This window comes from Lycium barbarum, chromosome 1 (genome assembly GCF_019175385.1).
Source record: "Lycium barbarum isolate Lr01 chromosome 1, ASM1917538v2, whole genome shotgun sequence".
Lineage (NCBI taxonomy): Eukaryota > Viridiplantae > Streptophyta > Magnoliopsida > Solanales > Solanaceae > Lycium > Lycium barbarum.
Genome location: NC_083337.1, coordinates 105,281,878 through 105,303,815, shown reverse-complemented (window position 1 = coordinate 105,303,815; position 21,938 = coordinate 105,281,878). Strand labels below are relative to the sequence as shown.

General features: G+C 43.7%; 1 non-coding gene across 1 annotated transcript; it reads left to right on the top strand.

The window, feature by feature from the left end:
• Positions 1-21,448: 21,448 nt before the first annotated feature.
• Positions 21,449-21,554, top strand: LOC132618999 (small nucleolar RNA R71). The gene has a single exon (XR_009574452.1). It is a non-coding gene; the product is annotated as a small nucleolar RNA R71 (small nucleolar RNA).
• Positions 21,555-21,938: the final 384 nt, after the last annotated feature.

The following is a 21,938-nucleotide window of genomic DNA, read 5'->3' as shown; positions in this document are numbered from 1 at the left end:
ATCAAAACAAGACAGCCCTAAGTCAATCAGACCACCACCAGAAAAGTCAGCAGTACTCTACTTTATCGAAACATGACCTAAACATTCCAGGTCAACAAGAAATAAACCCCTCAGGAAAAGAACCATGGCAAAGAAAAGCCAAGGGGGTCCTAAACACATATATACAAATCAAATATGTCACGACCCAGCCCCGTGGGCCGCGACTGGTGCCCTTCTGGGACACCCCAAACGAACTCACACCCAGATCATCGTAATTCAAACTCAACCGAACTCAGCATACGCTATTCGAACTCAACATCGCAATCAAACATTTACCGAACACTTATTCTAAGCAGTCGCCCGTACAGATCAGACAAATTACAAATCAGAAAGGAGGCGGAATATACATCGCCAAATTTCACACACACACATCAGAGGGGTGGCGGAATGTACATCGCCCCCAAATGCATACACACACATACAAACTCAGAGGCCGACTTGGCCATAGTAGCGTACGGGCCGCTCAAGAACGCAAAACAGACTCACATGCGAACACACCGGACCCACGACCCACAAATCTGACTACAGGCCTCTAGACAAAACAGAACATAAGAACATAGGACGAGACAGGGCCCCGCCGTACCCACTCATCCAAATATACAGAATACAGACACAACAAAAGACATGTACCAATGGCTAGGCTCCGAATCAAAGGGGAGCTCTCCAACACAGCAGAATGAGTAGCCTAGACTGGAGGACCACCCAAACGAGCTTCTGTACCTGCGGGCATGAAACACAGCCCCCGAAGAAAACGGGGGTCAGTACGGGAGAAGTACTGAGTATGTAAAGCAGAAGGTACAGAAATCACAAACACAGCTGGAGTCAGAAAGAACAAACACACCGACATCGCAAACAAAGCAAACCTGTGCGGGAGGCGAACGTACAAATGCAAATCAAATCATGTATAGGGTTTAAGAACGTGGTCACCCCCCCCCCCCCCCGACGCTGGTGCCACAACACATCATAACTCCAGAAGTTTTCAAATCTCCGTACAATCTCCAGACACATCATATCACATACACATCATATCATCAGAACATATCAAATGCCATATCACATCATAACTCCATAAGCGGTAACCGGCCCTATGGCGAGGCCTCGGAAACCGTAACACATCATAACTCCCGAATATATATTTTAGCGCGCACGATCACAAAGTCGGCCCGGGTACCGACGAACGAAGTCATAGCAGACAGCACGAACAGAGTAGTGCAGAAACCATATGCATATCAAAAATAAATTTGTCGGACTCAACATATAGTTTACGTATAGGTATATACTGACGCCAGAAGGCTCGGAGCAGGAATCAGATTGATCAAAGTTTATGTGTAAAAGTTACGGAGTTCCAAACTGCCAAGTCCTCAAGAAAAAGCGTTCATAAGTCATTTTTCGAAAATCTTACATCATTCAGAGGGGAAAACGTACATTAATGGCATAGGAAGTTTCAAACGCATCCTTGGTCATAAACAGACGGTCGCAGATTATAACGGACACAAACGGACCAAACAAACCGAATAAGGGGAGCCTCGGGGCTCGCGGGCCCACCTCGGGTCAAATTGAGGCGGCAGACACAAATCACAGACTTTCGGCTCCATAGAGCCATCTACGAAAGTTTCGGAGAGTTTCGGACACAACAGCACAAGTTATGGATGTACGAACATTCTTTTAACCAAATGCGACTAAAAGGGTTCAATCGCGCTGAGTGAATAGTGCTCGAACTTGAACTTCGATTTCCAAGAGCAGGGTTATTCCCGAGGGGCCGATCTTAACCTAGTATGTCTAGGACATGCCAAAAGAATGATAGGTAGGCTTTACATACCTGGTTGGCGCCTTACGCTCCTCAAATCGCAATTCCCATTTTGTCCAGAAACTGCAAATGGTCACTTTTACCAGTTACTATTCATGAGAATTTACATTTTAGTCTTTGGGCTATATTTGGCTACCGAAATTCCGGCAGCACTTCCCCTATAAATCTAATACCCCCGAGACTTAGCTCGGCTCAAAATACAACAACGACAACAACCCAAACATCATTACACCATACAACCCACAATCAAACCACACTAACTTAAAAATTGCACCTTATTACATAAGTTGGTAATTCTATATTCAAACTTCAAAATTCCAAATCTATTTCCACATTAGTCCATTCATTCACTCATTCAAAATTATTCAAACACACCACCAACAAGTTCCAAACCACATACAAACTTATTCAAGGTTCATTACTTTCCAATTTTCATTCAAAACACCAAAAGTTACGACGAACATTCTAACTTGCGTCGTTTCATTCCAAACTCATTATCATCAACCATAGATAAATTTTAAAGTCTTTAATATCATAAATATACTATGGTATACACAAATATACCAAAGGTACACACTTTCCGATAACGTCCGAAATCATTTTCTAACACCAAATCAATTCTCCAAACATTCATTTACGATACAAAGGTTACAACGACACCTCAAACGACTAAACGGAATCAAATTCACATGGTCTTGCACTACCTACAAGCCACGGCCAAACACACCCTTTCTACACACACACACCATGCACAAACACAACCCCATCCCATAATCTTCATACTAATTCAATCACTAACACATATACATCCATTTCATAACATTAAAACATAAAAATCTTACCTTGTTCTTAAGATTCTGATTCGCCACAAACGTCGCCCTTTCGTCAAACTAATTGCACCACAACGAAGAGCACCTCGAACTCATCAATCATTCCAAAAGAGACTAGGCGATTGGATTAGAAACAAGCCACGAATTTTTTTTTTCTTTTTTTTTTTTCGGCCGAGAGCACCTTCAATGGTGTTCTTGAATTTTTTTCTTGTGTTTATCTTGAAAAGTCTCAAGTATGCATAATATATATCCAACTAGGAGTCATGTGCATAGCACATGACTCTTTAAAAGTGGGCTTGGGCTTGCCCCCCTTGGCCGGCCACTTTAATCCCTTGGGCCTAAATTTTGTATTCAATTTTCTTGGCCCGATTCATTAAAAGTCCCGTTTTGTAATTCCCGAAACAAATTCTAAAATTCCAAATTTACCCTCGGCCTTCCCCGAGGTCTTGACATCAATGATTTCATAATCAACATGAGCATAGCAACTTGAATCAAAATATCTCCTCAACACACACAAGTCTTATTTATTTCTTGATTTCCCGTTATACGAAAATACGGGACATAACATTCTCCCCCCCTTAAGAACATTCGTCCTCGAATGTTGAATCGACCTCATGGGTGTCGCACTACTCCGGGAGGGTTCTCTTGATAGTTGTCCTTCATTGATTTCTCCGACATGGTTTCTCTACCAATACCAGGGGTAGATTTCTCACGTCACCGATTCACATGCCTTCATAATACATTTCCTCATACCCTACGAAATCCCCAAACCCTGCACTATATTCTTGTAATGGTAAGACGCTTTCCAGACATCATCGTCAATATCATTTCCTTGTCACACTCCTGAGTTCCCTTACCACATCGTCGTAATCTCTCTTTACTTCATATCAGACACTTCATGCCAAACAGATTCAGAACTAAAACCGGACGGATTCATAATCGGAGGCAGACATACTCAACTTATGGCGGATGGATTCGTAGGCGAAGTCAGAGGTACAAAAGTGGGTCAAACAAATCTGAGATCAGGGTCAGACATACAAAGGCGTATCAAACGAATTCGTAAGCAGAATCAAACACACGAAGGTATACCAAACAGATTCACAATCGAAATCAGACGTATGGGATCATATCGAACAGATCCGAAATCAGAAGCGAATATACAAAATTGTTTCATACAAAGTCGTGATCAGTCAAACCGGAGTGTGTCAAACACACACGCGGTCAAAATCAAACGCACCGAAGCATATCAGACGGATTTATATCCAGAGTCAGACCCACAGAGGTGTGCCAGACAGAAACGGATTCAGAATCAAACGCACAAAAGGTTCATCGGACAGGGACATGGTCGAACTCAGAATTACAGAGGCGTACTAGGTAGAGCCTCCTCGGAATCGGAAGTGCAGAAGCACCACATATAGATTGTCAATTTAGAATCAAATCGTTCATATTAAGGCTCCAATAATTCATGAGAATTTCCCTTTATTTGCAAACTCACTCACCAAGTCGTCACGCAATTCGTCTTGCGTCTTACGTATCGACTTCCTTCAAAAATTCCACTTACTCACACTGCTTATCTTTTATTTATCACAACATTAGTTTCCGGGGCTCGGCTCTTAGCCCTCATAGGCACCAAATGAGAATCATACACGCACACATACACATACATATACACATACACACGTTTATTCATACCTTACTGGCGAACATCTCTGGCTGTTATTCAAATTCATTCAATTTCCCAAGAGGTGTCGTACCCTTTCCTTTTTGCCCATTTAGTCCGCCTCGTTCCGCGCGACTCCCGAAAGGGCACCAATTACTCCACACACATTCTATTACCTTTTGGTTACCTCAAATTCCCATTTACATTAATCATACTTACACTTATGAAAAACTTTGCATTACTTCCCAGGGGGTCACCCATCCAAGAATTGCTCTGGCTTGAGCACGCTTAACCCTGAAACTTTTACACATTTTAACGCGTTAGGGCTGATATAATTTCTCCAATTGCCCTGTACGACCTTTGTCACGAAATCTTAGGCCAAACGGGGTCTTAGCAAATTTTTCGGAAATTTTTCGTAACGGGTCCCACTCTGACCCAAAGAGGTCGTTTGCTTTTCTGGTTGTGTGGTCTATCGTTCTAGCCTTCCAAATCCCATATATTTTCCTCCCACATGTACAGATAACTACCTCGGATATTTTCATTAATTCGGATTCTTACCCTACCTTTACTGACACACACAAAAAGAATATCGCATAATACTGAGGTACAAACCTACCATTGCACATATTCATTAAACAAAAGGATTAGTAGTATACCTGGGTCTGTGTCTGGGGGTGCCTCTGGGTCCCGCCGACCAGTCAAAGCGTAGATGCGGTTCGAGGGACCGCTAGAATCTGAACCCCCACCACGGCCTCTACCGCGGCCCGCTGGTGCTGGCATACCTCGCCCCGTAGAGCGCGTGGCCGAAGGGGTAGATGACGAACCAGTAACGGATCTCATCGGTGGTGCTGCGCTACCGGAACCGCCTGCCCACGGACAATCCCGCATGATATGGCCCTGGCGGCCACAAGCAAAACAGGCCCCTGTGACCCTGAAGCACTCACCTGGGTGCGATCTTCCACAATATGAACACGGGGGCATAGGTGGCCTAATCTGACTGGGACCCCTGCTCGCCTGAGGACCTGGGGCTCTGGAACTCTGGTCTGCCCTGGACGGTCCTGCGCCATCAAATCTCTTACTAACAGACTGCGTGTCCCGGCCTGACGGAGGAAAGTACCCACTGGACTGATACTGAGGCTGCCCGCCCCGAGAATCTCCAGAATACCCCGCTGATCTGGCCCTCTTGGGCCGTCTCCCATCATACTCTTTGCTGGGCCGATCTGCTCGGTGTCGGTTCTCCATCCCCTGGGCGTAGGCCTGTAAACGGGCAATGTCCATATCTGTCTGCAATGACACTGCCATACACCCGTCAATCAAGTAACGATCCAGCCCCATAACATATCTATGCATCCGATCTGTCATATCTGCCACCACGGCAGGGGCATACCGGGCCAGGGAATCAAACTCCAAATTATATTCACGGACGCTCCGACCCCTCTGCTGCAGATGCAAAAACCGATCAGCTCGCTCCCGTCGTAACTCTGGGGGCAGAAAGTGGCGGGTGAAAGCAGTCACAAACTGATCCCACATAGCTGGAGGAGCACCCTCACCCCGGGATAGCTCCCAAGTCTCATACCAATGCGCGGCAACATCCCGAAGTCTATGCGAAGCTAGCTCAACCGACTCGGTCTCTGACGCCCTGACCAAGTCTAATGCACGCCGCATCCCCCGAATGAAGTCATGGGGGTCCTCGTCGGGCTTAGACCCGAAAAACTCTGGAGGGCCGCATAACAAGAAATCCCGAACTCTCAAGATTTCCCGCCTGTCCTCATCATCATCGTCCCTCCGCCCGCGCCTGCGAGCCTGTCCGGCTACAATCGTGGTCAGCAACTGTACAGCCTCCCTCAGGGTCCTATCCTCCGCCCCTGGCTGAGGAGCTGGAGTCTCAGGAGCGGGTACACGGACCTCTGGAGCTGCTGAAGGTCCCGCTCCAGGCTGTACTAATGGGGGTGTAGCAGACCCCTCAGAATGAGGTGTAACCTCAGGCAAATCATAAACACGAGCCCGAGTAGCCCGTTGTGCCTGACTGGTCTCTCCCACCTTCGCCTTGCCCTTCTGGGCCGCCGTTGCCTTCTTCGGAGGCATCACTGCAAACACAACAACGGGTCAGATCAGAATGACCCTAATAACACAGCTCTATCGCACGATCTAAGATTCCAAAGAAAGGGCAACACAACATCCTAGATGTCCTGTAGTTTCCTGTTTATAGATGTGGTGCACAACACATCGATAAACAAGACTCTACTAGACACGGCCTGTAGGCATTCCGAGGACAAACCGCTCTGATACCACTTTTGTCACGACCCAGCCCCGTGGGCCGCGACTGGTGCCCTTCTGGGACACCCCAAACGAACTCACACCCAGATCATCGTAATTCAAACTCAACCGAACTCAGCATACGCTATTCGAACTCAACATCGCAATCAAACATTTACCGAACACTTATTCTAAGCAGTCGCCCGTACAGATCAGACAAATTACAAATCAGAAAGGAGGCGGAATATACATCGCCAAATTTCACACACACACATCAGAGGGGTGGCGGAATGTACATCGCCCCCAAATGCATACACACACATACAAACTCAGAGGCCGACTTGGCCATAGTAGCGTACGGGCCGCTCAAGAACGCAAAACAGACTCACATGCGAACACACCGGACCCACGACCCACAAATCTGACTACAAGCCTCTAGACAGAACAGAACATAAGAACATAGGACGAGACAGGGCCCCGCCGTACCCACTCATCCAAATATACAGAATACAGACACAACAAAAGACATGTACCAATGGCTAGGCTCCGAATCAAAGGGGAGCTCTCCAACACAGCAGAATGAGTAGCCTAGACTGGAGGACCACCCAAACGAGCTTCTGTACCTGCGGGCATGAAACACAGCCCCCGAAGAAAACGGGGGTCAGTACGGGAGAAGTACTGAGTATGTAAAGCAGAAGGTACAGAAATCACAAACACAGCTGGAGTCAGAAAGAACAAACACACCGACATCGCAAACAAAGCAAACTTGTGCGGGAGGCGAACGTACAAATGCAAATCAAATCATGTATAGGGTTTAAGAACGTGGTCACCCCCCCCCCCCCCCGACGCTGGTGCCACAACACATCATAACTCCAGAAGTTTTCAAATCTCCGTACAATCTCCAGACACATCATATCACATACACATCATATCATCAGAACATATCAAATGCCATATCACATCATAACTCCATAAGCGGTAACCGGCCCTATGGCGAGGCCTCGGAAACCGTAACACATCATAACTCCAGAATATATATTTTAGCGCGCACGATCACAAAGTCGGCCCGGGTACCGACGAACGAAGTCATAGCAGACAGCACGAACAGAGTAGTGCAGAAACCATATGCATATCAAAAATAAATTTGTCGGACTCAACATATAGTTTACGTATAGGTATATACTGACGCCAGAAGGCTCGGAGCAGGAATCAGATTGATCAAAGTTTATGTGTAAAAGTTACGGAGTTCCAAACTGCCAAGTCCTCAAGAAAAAGCGTTCATAAGTCATTTTTCGAAAATCTCACATCATTCAGAGGGGAAAACGTACATTAATGGCATAGGAAGTTTCAAACGCATCCTTGGTCATAAACAGACGGTCGCAGATTATAACGGACACAAACGGACCAAACAAACCGAATAAGGGGAGCCTCGGGGCTCGGGGCTCGGGGCTCGGGGGCCCACCTCCGGTCAAATTGAGGCGGCGGACACAAATCACAGACTTTCGGCTCCATAGAGCCATCTACGAAAGTTTCGGAGAGTTTCGGACACAACAGCACAAGTTATGGATGTACGAACATTCTTTTAACCAAATGCGACTAAAAGGGTTCAATCGCGCTGAGTGAATAGTGCTCGAACTTGAACTTCGATTCCCAAGAGCAGGGTTATTCCCGAGGGGCCGATCTTAACCTAGTATGTCTAGGACATGCCAAAAGAATGATAGGTAGGCTTTACATACCTGGTTGGCGCCTTACGCTCCTCAAATCGCAATTCCCGTTTCGTCCAGAAACTGCAAATGGTCACTTTTACCAGTTACTATTCATGAGAATTTACATTTTAGTCTTTGGGCTATATTTGGCTACCGAAATTCCGGCAGCACTTCCCCTATAAATCTAATACCCCCGAGACTTAGCTCGGCTCAAAATATAACAACGACAACAACCCAAACATCATTACACCATACAACCCACAATCAAACCACACTAACTTAAAAATTGCACCTTATTACATAAGTTGGTAATTCTATATTCAAACTTCAAAATTCCAAATCTATTTCCACATTAGTCCATTCATTCACTCATTCAAAATTATTCAAACACACCACCAACAAGTTCCAAACCACATACAAACTTATTCAAGGTTCATTACTTTCCAATTTTCATTCAAAACACCAAAAGTTACGACGAACATTCTAACTTGCGTCGTTTCATTCCAAACTCATTATCATCAACCATAGATAAATTTTAAAGTCTTTAATATCATAAATATACTATGGTATACACAAATATACCAAAGGTACACACTTTCCGATAACGTCCGAAATCATTTTCTAACACCAAATCAATTCTTCAAACATTCATTTACGATACAAAGGTTACAACGACACCTCAAACGACTAAACGGAATCAAATTCACATGGTCTTGCACTACCTACAAGCCACGGCCAAACACACCCTTTCTACACACACACACCATGCACAAACACAACCCCATCCCATAATCTTCATACTAATTCAATCACTAACACATATACATCCATTTCATAACATTAAAACATAAAAATCTTACCTTGTTCTTAAGATTCCGATTCGCCGCAAACGTCGCCCTTTCGTCAAACTAATTGCACCACAACGAAGAGCACCTCGAACTCATCAATCATTCCAAAAGAGACTAGGCGATTGGATTAGAAACAAGCCACGAAATTTTTTTTTTCTTTTTTTTTTTTTTCGGCCGAGAGCACCTTCAATGGTGTTCTTGAATTTTTTTCTTGTGTTTATCTTGAAAAGTCTCAAGTATGCATAATATATATCCAACTAGGAGTCATGTGCATAGCACATGACTCTTTAAAAGTGGGCTTGGGCTTGCCCCCCTTGGCCGGCCACTTTAATCCCTTGGGCCTAAATTTTGTATTCAATTTTCTTGGCCCGATTCATTAAAAGTCCCGTTTTGTAATTCCCGAAACAAATTCTAAAATTCCAAATTTACCCTCGGCCTTCCCCGAGGTCTTGACATCAATGATTTCATAATCAACATGAGCATAGCAACTTGAATCAAAATATCTCCTCAACACACACAAGTCTTATTTATTTCTTGATTTCCCGTTATACGAAAATACGGGACATAACAAAATACTCCCACCCCCAACTGAAAAAGTCTGCAATGTCCCCAATGTAATAAAATCAAAACCAGGGAGTAGGAATAACTGTGGCGCACTAGGCGTGCTGCTCATCTCGCGACTCATCGGTCTGCGAGGCATCAGGTGGTGCAACGGCACCAACAATTGTCTCTGTCGCAGCGTCAGCAGCAGCATCAGTAGTGGTGCCCGTAGGCACTGCCACTGGAGTAGGAAAGGTTGGTGGCAATGTCTTGCCAACAGAAGCACCACTCGAAGTGACTCCCCTAGTCCCAAACTGGACGTTCTCCACGAGCGATCTCTGAATGGCCTTTGCTGTCTGCTGCTCCTCTAAACTCGGACCCCTAGGGCAAGTTCTCTCTCGCACCTCCTCCTCATCACTGGCCACTCTCTTCCTCTTTCCCTGACTACCCGCTGCGGTAGGTGCAACTAACTGCACCACGGGAAGCTCCTCCTCAATCTCCTCCGCAACAGATGGTAGTGCTGCTACTAGGCTCGGATCACGAGCCTTCAACAATAAAACATCAGCCTTAAGTTGCTCTAATTTTGTCCTCAACGCATCAGTGGAAGTGGTTGGGTGAGCCATCTCCAATGCGGTTAATCTCATCTCAAATCCATCCAGCCGAGTGGACAATGTCGTCCTCACAGGATCTAATGCCCCATGCACTTTCGTTCTCACATAATCATCAAGCTGATTTACTATGATATTTGACTTCTGGTCCATTGTAGCCACCTATTTTGTAAATTTCCTGAAGTTATCCATCGAGAAGGCATATGGATCAACTTTGGCGGTACTCTGGGGCTGTGCAGCTGGGCCCGCTGGTTGCGAGGCTAACTTTGAGATGGTGGAGCCAAAGTTTGTGGCTCAGGAATAGCAGTCTGAGTCTCAACGGAATCATTACCAATATTAGAAGATGGAATCTCAGAATCTGCAGCCTGGACAGTCTCAATAATAGGGGCAGCAGTGGCGGGTAACTCCTATGTAGAGTCACCCGCGGCCCCAAGATGAATCAACTCCTGAGGTAGGGGTACCCCTCCAAGTGCCATTGGGAACCCATCTGCTTCCCCTTGGCTCTTATCAACAACCTCTCTCTTGCTCTTTTCTACCGAATAAATCGACGAAGTTGTAATTCGGTGGTCGATATCATGGATAAACTGCACCTGTGACCTCCGAACAAGCTCTGTAATCAGGCATGGAAATATCAGTGAGGTGTTGGGCTGGGAAGCCCACAACAGTATCTCAGTACTAGCCAGTGCCCGAAATCAATCAGGTATCTGGACATCAACGCAGCTACAACAACCTGCCTGTCAGCCGCAAGAGCATTATCGGCCTGAGAGGGGATAAGCCGCAACTGCACCACACTCCACTAAAGTTTTTCCTCTAAAGTCAACCATCTCTTCATTACCCGATTCTTCAAGTTAGTATACTCAGCACTCTTTGTCGGGTGACCCACCACTGTAGCTACCCAGTCCCTGATGGACTGTTCCTTGCGTCTTAGCAACTTGTCTTCTAGCTCAATTGTCTGCCTCAAAGCGGTGTAGTTATCACCGAAATATACTCTGTTGATGGCCTGGGCATATATATCAACACTCACCCCTCTGATCTCAACCTCGCTCCGTGGTGGTATCTCCCTCAATTTCTGGCGCCTCTTTTTGACTTTCCTGATCAAGGCCCCATATGCGGCATATATCTCACGAACTAAAATCGGGCAATAATCTGGGGCGGCTCCTACATAAACTCTAGCTGATATTGGCGAATGAGCTCTCTGGCCTTGGTTAAGATCCCAAGCCCCTTAAAACTGATCCACCTTTCTTCATTTATTGTGCGGTTCTCATGCTGGGTGTCATCACCTTTTAACTCAATGTCATACTCATACAGCTCTCTGGCACCCTCAACGGTGAAACGATCCTCAAGCCTCTTGCTTCTAAGTTCTCGAGCCCTAGCTGCCTCAGCATCAGTATCAGTACCATCCTCATCCTCACCAACCTGTGAGTTCTGATGGGTCTGGGATCTAGAAAGTGCCTGAGAGGACTGAGCAGCATCCTCAGTAGACCGTGCTCGTGCGGCAGGTGAGTGTCACGCCCCAAAACCCACCCTAGATGTGACCGGCATCCGACGTCATGAACAACATCAGAAGAACCTAAACAATGCAATAATAACACTTGAACCCGCCAGGTTCAACATTCACCTCCAGCAGTTTATAAAATAAATGTAACATCAAGTTTCTTTTTAATAATCTTTCCTTGTTAAATTAAACAAAGTAATAGATAACTGCATATATCAGGATCATAATTATGAAATAAGATCAGCGGAAGTCTAATATAAGTAATAGTCATAAACGTGGCAAACACCCATTAAGTCGTACGAGACTTTGACGATCTACCCACAATTCTGACAACTATCTATGGAGCTTCTAGGAGACATAACAATCGTCTAACTTCGAGGCGCAGCCCGGAAATCTAAAATAATAAATGAAACAGAAAGTGTCCCACGAACAAGGATGTGGGCTCACCAAATCAACAGCAGCAGCAAGTTCTCCTAAGCGTCGAGAGTATCACAAACTTGCTCTTCTCCGTTACCTAACATACCATCAAAAACAACAATGGTATGCCTGAGTACTTTCATACTCAGGCAGTGCCTCGGGGACAACAAGTATTATAAAAATAAAATATAATAATACATAAAGAAATCAGTTCTGAAAGGATAGTATAAAAAACAGTCATTCCACTTTGTGATTCTTAATATCATTGGTTAAACAGTTTACAAAGCCATTAATCGATATAAAAATAGGTATTCAGCATATGTATCTCAATAAGAATTATCAAAACTGATTACAAAGCCTTTTGTCAATTTATGACTTTCAATTATTCCTTTCAAATTGATCATGATTGTCAACAATAGTTCCATGAGAGAATAAGAATATCACACATGCTAATACAGGCCCAAGAATCAATCATATCACGCATAGCGCACCACACCAGAACATATAATTCTTGGTGGCTATCCTTCCTCCCGAATAGCTAGGCATACATCACACCGAACTATGTAGTACGCGGTGGCTATCTTTCCTCCCGAATAGCTAGGCATAAATCACACCGGACTATGTAGTACGCGGTGGCTATCCTTCCTCCCGAATAGCTAGGCATATATCACACCCCCAGGTAGCGAACCCAGCGGTGGCTATCCTTCCCCCCGAATAGCTAGGCTTGAATCACACCCCAGGTAGCGAACCCGGTAATGGCCACTCCTCCTCCCGAATGGCTAGGAAATTACCACACTAGGATCTATAGTGACTACCCTTCCTCCCGAGTAGCTAGGCATATATATACACTGGAATATGAAGTCCTCGGTGACCACTCATCCTCCCGAATGCCTAGGCGTAAGCACACCGTAATATGAAAACCCCGGTGACCACTCATCCTCCCGAATGGCTAGGCGTAAGCACACCGGAATATGAAAACCCTGGTGACCACTCATCCTCCTGAATCTCTAGGAAAAATCACATCCACAGAGTTCATAGCATAAATGCCGAATTACAATTCATCCCAAGGTAATCACATCACCATTTACCATTAAGGTTCATTATTCCATATCGTAAAGATAAATCATTTCAAAGAATGTTTTGGAAACGTATAACTTCTTTACGAAAGATTCCACGTACTATCATCAATGAGAATATTATTACCAACCCTTAACCATCATTATTAAGCATCTCCTATAGAGGAAAACATTCATAATATCACATACATATGTAGGGTTTGTTACAATCTAGGTTTAATGTGGGTTTGTCCCTTCACACACATTAACCATTAATCAAACCTATAATAGATTTCAAGAGTGTAAAACTAATTCATCATATCATTCAAAACATGCTTTTATAAAGAATCGATCTTTCAAGAGAGTTTGCAAAAGAGACATATAAATTACCTTCATAGTCGAAAGGGTTTCCAAAATAGACATAAATCCAAAATAAGGTTTTTAAAAGGGAGACATACCTTAATTTGTTAAACAAGGTTTAACAAATCACTTTTCTAATGAAGAACACCCAAACCCTAGCTTGAATCACTTTGGGAAGACTTATGTTGCAAACCTTAGGTTTTGGTCACAAAAATCATGTTAAGAATCATGGGTTTGATGTTAGAATGATTTAGTAATGTTAAGGATGCCCTTAACTTTGATTTTAAGACTTGGGGGAATGATTTTAGTCCTTAGGGTTGTTTAGGAAGTGGAGGAATAAACAAATCAAGGGTCTTATTTATATTTTTCTGGTGAAAACGGGCCAAAGGACGCCTCTAAAGGACGGACCGTCCTTCGTGTTACGGACCGTCCTTTGGACCATCCCTTGGTGGAAATTTCCAGAGAGTTTCTGGAAATTTTTGAGACGTTACGGTTCGTGTTACAGGCTGTAACACGTTACGGCCCGTAACACGTGTTACGGCCCGTAACACGTCTCACCGTAACACAGGCAAAATTTCTAGCGAAGATAGGCTTCAGTAAAACGGGCATAACATTTTGTACATAGCTTTTTTTGGCTGGGAGACCTACCGTTGGAAAGCTATTTCAAAGATCTACAACTTTTATGAAGGAAGTTTTTCCAAATTCGCAACACATTTTCATGAAAATCGCCCAGATGATATACCTACCAAAACTTAGGCGAATTTATGAGCCCTTAAGAACCTCACTAGTTGGTTTGACTTCAAAACGACCATCCTCCACCATAATTCATCAAGAATGGGTTCGTATAGATAAAATATCATCTTAACACTAGATTTTTACAAATTCACACCTAGTTCAAGTTTACGGGGTGTTACAGTGAGGCATCTCCAGATGCAGCCTCTGATCCCTCCTCCTCGGATCCATCAACGGACCCCGATGTAGATGATTCCTCCTCGATAGACTGGGAGGAACTGGGAGGTGTAGAAGCCGGTACTGTGACCTGCCTATTCCACGGGGGAGGAGCAGCCCTGTTCTTCTTCACAGGCATAAGCTCAAGCTCATCATCTGATCTTCCGTCTCTAAGTGTGGGCTCGCTACTGGCCTCCTTCGACCTATTGTTCATTGAGTTTGCCTCGAGCCACCCCCTCGGGTAGTAATAAACTTGGGTGGTGCCATACCTGTAATCATCAAAGATTAAGATCTAGTTAATCCGTATGAGTGAAATTGAAGCACAGTGATGTTACAAAAAAAAAATCATGTTCAGTTCTCTAATTTTTTCTGTCTACAGACCGTCGATGCACTTTGACGGACTGTCGAACCTGTCGATGGATCATCAAACAGCTCGGCCGGACCGTCTTTGTACAAAGAAGTTCCGTCAACCTGTCGACGGTGCCGTCGACATGTTTACGATCCTGCAGCAGCAACTAATAGTTAACAGACTTTTGGTTCGGTTTCACGCTTTTAACTATTGTCAATCAAAAAACCAGCATTTCATTACTAAGCACATTTGGGGTTTTGGGGCTTCGGGTTACTCAGACTTCACCCTCATTTTCAACCTTTTTGACTTTAGGCAATTATTCGGGTTTCGTTTGGTGGGTATAACGATATCAAACTGAGATTTTTGATCGAAATACCCTCGAACCAGTTGGAATTACTCAGATTTCACTCCTCAGGTATCATGTTTCAACAGAATTCCTCTTTTTTAGGACCATTGGCGGGCATAATGAACCAACAAGTTGATCAAAATGCCCGCCGACTCAATGGGGGCATGATATTCTCGTCCCCACGAGTCCTCCTAATAGCAATCATACCAAATTCCCCTCCCCCAACCAATAATTTCACAGTTTTTACAAATTTAAGCATGTATTTCATTCAACAAGTACAAACCCTAGGTCATGATCACTACCCTTTGTATTCACATTACAGATATCACCCATGTGTCCCAGTTAAAAACGCACCCAACTTATTTCATTACCATCAAATACAGCCTAGGTCCCATAATCCAATTTTTCAATTAATTTAGGAACCCTAGGCATATTCTTTAACTATTTTCGAACCAATAACTACAATAAAACCAAGGGAGGGATGAAAATCACACAACATACCTGATTTAGAGAGAAGCTTGAAGACCACTTGAAAAAAAAAACGCAGAGAAGGACAAAGCAACTAGGGCAGATGGTCGAAAATTAGTGGGTATTCACGTTTTAGGGTAGTTGATTGTAATGGGTGGTGATTTATGGAGGAATTTATGGGAGTTATGGAGGGAATTTATGGAGGGAGTTATGGAAACTGAAGAGATTGAGTGGGACTATTATACGGATGGTGCGTGGGAAAACATATACTCTGCCCGTTATCTCTTTTTAAAAACGCGACTATTTTGATATAAGTTTTTTTTTTGTTATTTGAATTTTTTGGACGAGTCGTCAACATGTCGATGACTCGTCAATGCTCTTTTAAGACTCACGATACTCAATTGGGTGCTGACCTATTAACGAGCACTTCGACGGCTTCATCGAACGTGTCGATGGTCCGTCATTATGCTCATCAACTTATTTACCTGCAGAGTAGCAGTTTCTAACTCTCAGAAGTCCAGCTCTGCATACCGTCCTTGTACATTGACGGTCCGTCGACATATCGACGGCCCGTATTTGTACTCTGGTATAATTTTGCGGGTTTTCCGAGTTTCAGTTCCTGCGCACTCAACACCCGTTAAACAATAAAAAACTAAAACCTGCAGAAACAAAATTACAGAATTTTAAACTTGGGTTGCCTCCCAAGAAGCGCTTGATTTAACGTCGTAGCACAACAGCGTTACCAATTTACTCTTAGTCAGGACTCGCTGAGTCACCATTCGATCCAAGGTGCTTCAACCGATATCGGTCAACAATTCTATCTCCCCCAATCGTACCATAGTAGTTCTTCACCCTCTGCCCATTCACCTTAAATGTCTTTCCATCTTCGGACTTCAATTCAATAGCTCCATGGGGTGAGACACTTACCACTTCAAAGGGGCCTGACCACCGTGATTTCAATTTACCCGGTAGTCAATTTAATCTAGAATTAAGCAGTAGGACAAGATCACCCTTGTAGAATTCCCAATTCAGGATCTTCTTGTCATGGTACTGCTTCATCCTCTCTTTGTATAATGTTGCACTATCATAGGCCTGATAGCGGAACTCATCCATCTCATTGAGTTGCAACAACTTGAGTTTGGTCGCGTCTTCCCAATTCATGTTCAATTTCTTCAAGGCCCACTATGGCCTTATGTTCAAGTTCAACTGGTAGGTGGCATGCTTTACCAAAAACTAGCTTGAAAGGTGAAGTCCCAATCGGAGTCTTGAAGGCAGTATGGTAAGCCCATAGAGCATCGTCGAGCTTGCAGGCCCAATCAATTCTTTTTGCATTCACCCTTTTTGCTAAAATACTCTTTATCTCCCGATTAGAGACTCCAACTTGCCCACTTGTCTGAGAATGATACGGGGTTGCAACCCTATGCTTGACTCCATACTTCTCCATCAATCCCGCAAAGAATTTATTGCAAAAGTGAGAACCACCATCACTGATTATCGCCCTCGGGGTACCAAAACGGGTAAATATGTTCTTTTTCAGGAATCCCATGACACTCTTGGCTTCGTTATTAGGTAAAGCCACCGCTTCTACCCATTTAGAGACATAATTAACAGCCACCAAAATGTATTTCATTCCACAAGAGCTTACAAAGGGACCCATAAAATTAATTCCCCAAACATCTAATACTTCAACTTCTATTACAAAGTTCATAGGCATCTCTTGCCTCCTGCCAATATTCCCCTGTCGTTAGCACTGATCACAAGAACGTACCATCAAGTTAGCATCATGAAAGAGAGTGGGCCAATAATAACCACATTCGAGAACCTTTGCTGCCGTCCTAGTACCACTATGATGTCCCCCAATTGGAGAGTCGTGGCAAGCCTTCAAAATCTCTAATACCTCACTCTCTGTAACACAACACTGAATAATGTTATCAGCGCAAGTTCTGAATAAGTACGGTTCATCCCAATAGTACTGACGAACATCCCGCAAAAACTTCTTTTTCTGATACGATTTGATTTCATCGGGAATGATACCAGTCACCAAGTAGTAGCAAAATCGGCAAACCAAGGTGTCATCTGCATAGACACTACCAAAACTTGCTCATCCGAAAACGCATCCTCAATAGAAAGTTCTTCTGCTGGTACCCCAGTTTCTTCAAGCCTAGAGAGATTGTCAGCAACCTGATTTTCGAATCCCTTTTGATCTTTTACCTCTAAATCAAACTCTCGTAACAAAAGGACCCAACGAATCAGTCGCGGCTTAACTTCCTTCTTTGCCATCAAATGCCTCAATGCAGCATGGTCAGTGTACACCACAACCTTGGACCCTATCAAATAGGACCGAAACTTCTTAAAAGCATATACTACTGCAAGCAGTTCTTGCTCAGTCACCGTGTAGTTCATCTGCGCAACATTAAGTGTCCTACTAGCATAGTAGATCGGGTGCATAATTTTATTATGCCTCTGGCCAAGCACAGCACCTATCGCAAAACCACTAGTGTCACACATCAACTCAAAAGGCAAGGACCAATCAGGAGCAACAATAATAAGAGCAGTAGTGAGGCGCTCCTTTAATTCATCAAACGCATTTCAACACTTGTCATCAAACACAAACTTAGCCTCTTTTTCAAGAAGCTTCCACATTGGGTTAGCAATCTTGGAGAAATCTTTGATGAAGCACCTGTAGAACCCCGTATGTCCCAAGAAACTTCGGATACCTTTGACTGAGATCGGTGGAGGAAGTTTTACAATCACATCTATCTTCGCTTGATCGACCTCAATTCCCTTTTCAGAGATATTTTAACCTAAGATGATCCCTTCCTTCACCATAAAGTGGCACTTCTCCCACTTTAGCACTAGATTTGTCTTCTCACATCTTTTCAGCACTTGACCCTGATGGCCAAGACAATCATCAAATGAATCACACACAACAGAGAAATCATCCATAAATACCTCCAAAAAGTCCTCTACCATGTCAGAAAAGATCGACATCATGCACTTCTGAAAAGTGGATGGTGCATTACACAACCCAAAGGGCTTTCGTTTGAACGCAAACGTCCCATAAGAACAAGTAAAAGTTGTCTTCTCTTCGTCTTCTAGGGCAATGTTGATCTGGTTATATCCCAAGTATCCATCTAGGAAGCAATAGTAAGACCTCCCAGCTAGCCTATCCGGCATTTGATCAATAAAAGGCATGGGAAAATGGTCTTTACAAGTGGCAGTATTCAGCTTCCTATAGGCCATGCAAACACGCCATCTAGTAACTATACGAGTGGGAATCATCTCATTCTTTGCATTAGGCACCAAAGTGATACCTCATTTCTTTGGTAAACATTGCACAGGACTTAGCCACTTGCTGTCTACAATCGGATATACTACCCCAGCATCTAACCACTTTATGATCTCTTTATTCACGACTTCTTGCATGTTCTGGTTCAATCTCCGCTGATGTTCAACACTCGGCTTGCTATCCTCCTCTAATTGAATTTTATGCTCACAAATACCAGAAGTAATACCCCGAATGTATGCTATGGTCCAATCAATAGCACGTCTGTGCTCGCGCAAAAGCTCTACTAAACGCTCCATCTGTTCCTCAGTCAGTAGTGCCGAAATGATCAGTGAAAATGTCTTGTTCGGACCAAGAAACTCATGCCTCAAGTGTGCTGGGAGCTGCTTAAGCTCAAGCTTTGGTGGCTCAACAATAGAAGGCTTAGCTGGTGGAGTAGTTCTATTTGAAAGATCAATATCAAGCTTTCTTGGGTGGTAAGTGTAGGAACCTAGACCCTCAAGTGCGTTTATAGTTTCCACGTAGCCCTCCATATCACAAGCATCAAAGTTCATAAGTACCGCAGCTAGAGCTTCTTTCAAACTTTCTTTTTCCATTTTATGTTTGACAGCATCATCAATCCCATCAAACGAATCAATAACCGAGATATTCCCATAAGCGCTTGGCAACTTCATCCCCTTGCTTGCTTGGAAAGTCACTTCTTCATCATTCACTCGGAACTTAATTTAATTTTTTTCAGAGTCCATAAGCGCTCTTCCCGTAGCAAGGAACGGTCTTCCCAAGATGATGGAAATATCTCTATCCACCGTACAATCCAGAATCATGAAATCAGCAGGCAACATGAACTTACCCACTTGCACCAACACATCATCAATAACCCCAACTGGCTTCTTGATAGATATGTCTGCCATTTGTAATCGCATAGAAGTCAGTCTAGGAGTCCCCAATCCAGATTGTTTGAAAATAGCAAGGGGTATCAAGTTCATACTCGCCTCATTATCACACAGAGCACAGGCAAATGCATGAAGCCTAATATTGCATGAAATGGTAAATGCCCCTAGATCTCTTTTCTTCTGAACTGTGGTGGAAACAATAATTGAACCCATACGATGAGTTAAATTCACTGTGTCATGTTGAACAGACCTTTTCTTCGTAAGCAGGTCTTTCACAAACTTAGCAAATCCAGGCATCTCTTTGACAGCATCTAAGAATGGAAAATTCATTGTTAACTGCTTCAACTGATCATAGAACTTCTGACACTTAGCATCATCATTCTTCTTTGCCAACCTCCGAGGAAAGGGAGGCTTTGCTCTGTACATCTGAGTCAAAGGGCGAATATCCCCCCTTTTTTTTGTGTGTTTCCCTGTATCAGCAGCAACTTCTGGAATATCAGTAACTTTTTCTTCACCACGGACTTCTTCATCAATAATAGGCACATCAGAATGCACCTCCTCTTCCTCAATAATCGGATATAGATCAACCACCTTCTTGTCAGCACCTTGAAGTACTTTACCACTCCTCGTGCTAATATCAAAAGTACATTCCACGCCCCCACCATTCTTCAGGCCCTTTTTGTAAGATACACTCATTCAAGCTCAAGCTGGAATAGTAGCACTAGGAAGCCCACCTTTTCTAGCAGGATGTTGTTCTCTAGAAAGATTACGCATCTACTGTTCAAGATTCTGAGTAGCTGTTGTATGAGAAACTACTGTCTCTGATAGCCCAAATAATGTCTTTTCAATGTTTTTCTAACTTGCCAACACTTTTTCAAGCATTGACTCCAACCTCGAACTACCTTGATTATTAGACTGCCTTTTTGGTGAAATGTAAGGGTTGGAACTTCTGTTCCCAAAATTACCGTTGTTGTTGTTGTATCTCCCTTGTTTCAGTCAACTATAGTTGTTATTATAGTTCCCTTGGTTGTTGTTATAGTTCCCTTGATTGTATGCACTTTTCCCTTGTTGAGGTCTCCAGTATCTCTGAATTGGCCTAGAAATATCCCCTTTCGCTATGTAATCTGCATATTGGACGTTCTTAATTGGCGGAGGGGGTCCCTCTTGATATGGACCTTCTTGGCATTGGTACATTCCAGGCGGCATGCCTGAGATATCTTCACACACGTTCACCTTCTTCAATTCCCTCTCATTAAGCCTCTTTGTAGGTAAAGATAGACTAGTGGCTAATTGTGCCAATGTCTGCTGCGTTTCCTGACTATCTTTCACAATGTTTTGAATCAACGGTGTTCCAAGTGATAGCCCATTAGAATTACTTGAGTTCCAAGCTTGGCTATGTGTAGTCAATCGATCAAGTATATCAGTAATGTTAGCATATGACTTATTCATGAAACAACTGCCGACAACATTATTGGCTATCGCTTGGGTCATAGGATCCAAACCTCTGTAAAACTTCTCCTTCAAAGTCTATTCTGGAAAATCATGGTTTGGACTCCTATCCAAATATTCTTTGTACCTCTCCCAAGCTTCAAAAAGTTGTTCCCCATTACGTTGTTTGAACTCGTAAATCTGATTATGAATTTCAGTACTTTTACTCGGGGGATACCACTTCCTAAGAAACACTTTGACCATCTCTTCCTATGTAGCAATAGAGTTTCGGGGCAGCTTTATGAACCATGTTCTCACTTCTCCGGCTAACGAATATTTGAAGAGTTTCAGCTAGATTGCTTCTTGAGTCACACCCCGCTGGACATGCTAAGAACACACATCTAAAAAGTTTGTTATATGTTGGTGAGGGTCATTATCGACTGCATTCCGAAAGTATCCCTCTTCCTTGAGCATATGATAGAGGGAATTATCAAACTTGATAGTAGTGGCAGTCACCCTTAGATGAATAATTACAAATGCAAAGTCCTCCTCAGCTTCTGGCTCATCAACAAAAACATTGTCGACTGGAAGATCATTGT